We start from the raw sequence: 3,621 nt of genomic DNA on the forward strand, positions 1-3,621 counted from the left end.
ACGAAGTCAATCAAATGTGCGAAGAACTACCTCAGGTGCAAATCGCAATGATTTATTTCATGGGTAATTCGGATACGGAAGTTGATCAGCGTTGTGCTCATAATCAACATAATAGTCAAACATTGAAGCGAGACATTGGGTGGTATGAATAAAACTGAGTAGATACTCATATTCGAAGTACGAAGTACCTACTTGCAAACATTGTATCTCCCCGGACACAAATTGAACATCTACGCGTTTTGTGAGCATTTAATCTAAAAATGAGCATCGGTGTGGCAAATGACTATTTGTCCTTATAAATAATAAATTAAATGTAATATATTTTTGTTTCCTTAAGAATACAAAGTTAACAAAGTTAGTTGAGTTACAAAAGTCTCTTTTGCTCCACGTTGGCCACCAACGAGCGATTTTCAAGATTTTTGTGAAACTTTGCTGGTTTTGAATTTGAATTTTCTGTCCTCGATAGTTGATGCTCAGCAAGAACCACGGGAAGGTCTGGAGCAGATCTCGCTAGGAAAGGAGAGGGCTAGGATTTGTTAATGAGGGATAGAACGTTATACAGTACAATACAATGGAAATACAATACAGGTACCTACAATCTAACTACAATACAGAATACACTACAAATACAGATACAATTCAGATACAATACAAATTCAAAGTTAGTAGCCAATACACCACCGGAAGAAATTGCACCAAAAATTGAGAATGTTGCAAAATGAAAACCCAAGCAAGCACACCGATGGAACTCGGAACGAAATCTATTGGTCGCAGCGCTCACACGCCCAAGGGAGAACGCAGCCGCATAAATCCAAGGTCGTCTTACCTCATTCTCAAAGAACGATGCAACCCAGCGTCTAAGGGCCAAAAGAACCCCCCCAGGCCAAAGCGTCTGACGACATGGAGAATTCAAACCCGGAACCAAAGAATGCACTGTTGCAAAATTAATACCCAAGCAAGCACACCGATGGAACTCGAAACGAAATCTATAGGTCGCAGCGCTCACACGCCCAAGGGAGAACCCAGCCGCATAGATACAGGGCCGACTGACCTCATCCGTTTAGGATGATGAACCTCATCCGTTTAGGATGATGACCCAGCGTCTAAGGGCCAACAGAACCCCTTCAGGCCAGAGCGTCTGACGACATGGAGAATTCAGTATCGGAACCAAAGAATGCACTGTTGCAAAATTAAAACCCAAGCAAATGCACCATGAAAACAAAGCATTTGCACCACTGGAGCTAAATTGGCAAAACCCAAGTTAAGTTAGTAACACATACAATATACAGTACAAAATTCTTCAATTACAAAAGTTACAATATACAAATTTCTCCACGTTTGCCACCAAAGAGCGATGACTTTGCTCGCTCGTTGCTGTTGCCCAGCAATAACCAAACAATACGAGGAGGTCTGGAGTGCGTCTTGCCATTAAAAGAGAGGACTAAGGTTTGATAGCATGGGTGAAGGACACCGTATTTTGTAAATTTGGACGCCGTACTTTAAAAATGATGAATACGGTATTTTGTGAATTATGAACGCAGTACTTTGTATATTCTAAAGGCGTACTTTATCAGTCCTGAATGCATGTTATTAACAACATATTTAAAAAAAAATCGGGCATTTTTGGAAAAATATCCACTTTCCTTCGTGTTCACGGCACTTAACACAAAACATTTTCGCTAATATTTATTAACAATAAATTAGAAATTCGCGAACACGTGCTACTTTTAACCCAAAACGAAGCTCCAATGTTGCTGCTACCAGACCGGAATCAAAACTGAACAGAAAGAATCGAAAATGTGACCTTTTATCAGGTAGCTCACGTGACAGTGACATCATCGTACGTCACAATGAGATTGCAAAAATAGTTTTTATATTTTAGATCAGAAATTGTACATTTTCGGGGTTAATTTAACAACGTTTAAATAAACTAATTTGTTTTTACTAACCTCGTGTTCTTAGGAAAACGGATTTCGGTTTAATTATCATATATTGATAGTTATCATATTTGAACATTATGAATTGTATTAATTATGTTTAAATTTTATTTAATTATATCGCGAAAATGTATAGCTTTGACCCACCAACTTCAATCGTTTCGAAAATTTATCCAAAATGTAAACATTGTCGACTAAACGAATCACGGAATCCGATAAATTAAAACTGAAGTCGTACTTACCCTGTTTTCGGTCCTTTTCGGAAAAATATCCATTTTCGTTCGTGTTCACAGCACTAACACAACATATTTTCCGTAATATGTATTAATAATAAACTATAAATTCGCTAAAACGCTCCACTTTTACGCCGAAATGAAGCGACGATCTTGCCGCCATCAAACAGAAATTAAAACTGAACACAAAGGACCGAAACACGTGACCTTTATACAAGTAGCTCAGGTGACATTGACGTCATCGTACGTCACGATGAGATTGCAAAATTTATTTTTCATATTTTGGCCGGGAAAATGCACATTTTCGGGGATAATTTAACATTGTTTAAACAAATTGATTTGTTTTTAATAATTTCAGGCTTGTAGGACAACGGGTTTCGGTTTAATCATCATACATTGATGCTTATCATATTTAAACATTATAAATGATATTAATTATGTTTAAAATTTAATTATTTATGTCGTGAAAATGTATAGTTTTGATCAACCGATTTCAATCGTTTCGAAAATTTTCCCAAAATTTAAATATTGTCGAGTGAACGAATCACGGAATCCGATAAATTAAAACTGAACTCGAACTTACCCTGTTTTCGGTCCTTTTCGAAAAAATATCCATTTTCGTTCGTGTTCACAGTACTAATGCAACACATTTTCACTAATATTTAAATATATAAATTAGAAATTCGTGGAAAGAGCCCTACTTTTAAGCCAAAACGGACTCAGATGTTGCTGCCACCAAACCGAAATCAAAACTAAACGCAGAAGACCGAAAAATGTGACCTTTTATCAGGTGGCTCACGTGACAGTGGCGTCATCGTACGTCACGATGATATTGCAAAAATTATTTTTCATATTTTCGCTCAGAAATTGTACATGTTCGGGGTTAATTTAACAATGTTTAAACAAACTAATTTGTTTTTGCTAACCTCGTGTTCTTAGGAAAATGGTTTTCGGTTTAATTATCACATATTAATAGTTATCATATTTTGAATTATATTAATTATGGCATTTCTGCAACTCTTGAGTTATTTCTAAAATAAATTGACTGATCCATACATTTTTTTGTCACTGTAAAAGCAAATCAAAAAAATATGAATGCAATGATAAATTTACGAAAATATACTGATGATATTTTGCACATTTTAGATAGGATTTATTCGGCAAAATCTTGAAATGACGTCATCAAGTTTTTGGGCTTGATAAACAGATATATTTTGATTAAAAACGTACCATGTCAAACAGTAACTTCAAAACGTCTGCAATAAATCTAAAAATTTAGTTTTGCAATTCTTGATTCAATCAATAAAATAAACTGACTCAGGGCCGGTTTATCAATGCTCAGTTAAAAGTGTCTGTTAAGTAACTGTCAGATAAGGGTAACTAGCAGTTAACGGAGGTAAAGTGTTTATCAATGCACGATGTTTCTTCCAGTTTCTTAGCTCGAAGTTTAG

Source organism: Zophobas morio, unplaced genomic scaffold (assembly GCF_036711695.1).
Source record: "Zophobas morio isolate AGI-343-1 ecotype UQ-CSIRO unplaced genomic scaffold, CSIRO_AGI_Zmor_V1 ptg000018l, whole genome shotgun sequence".
NCBI classification, from domain to species: domain Eukaryota; kingdom Metazoa; phylum Arthropoda; class Insecta; order Coleoptera; family Tenebrionidae; genus Zophobas; species Zophobas morio.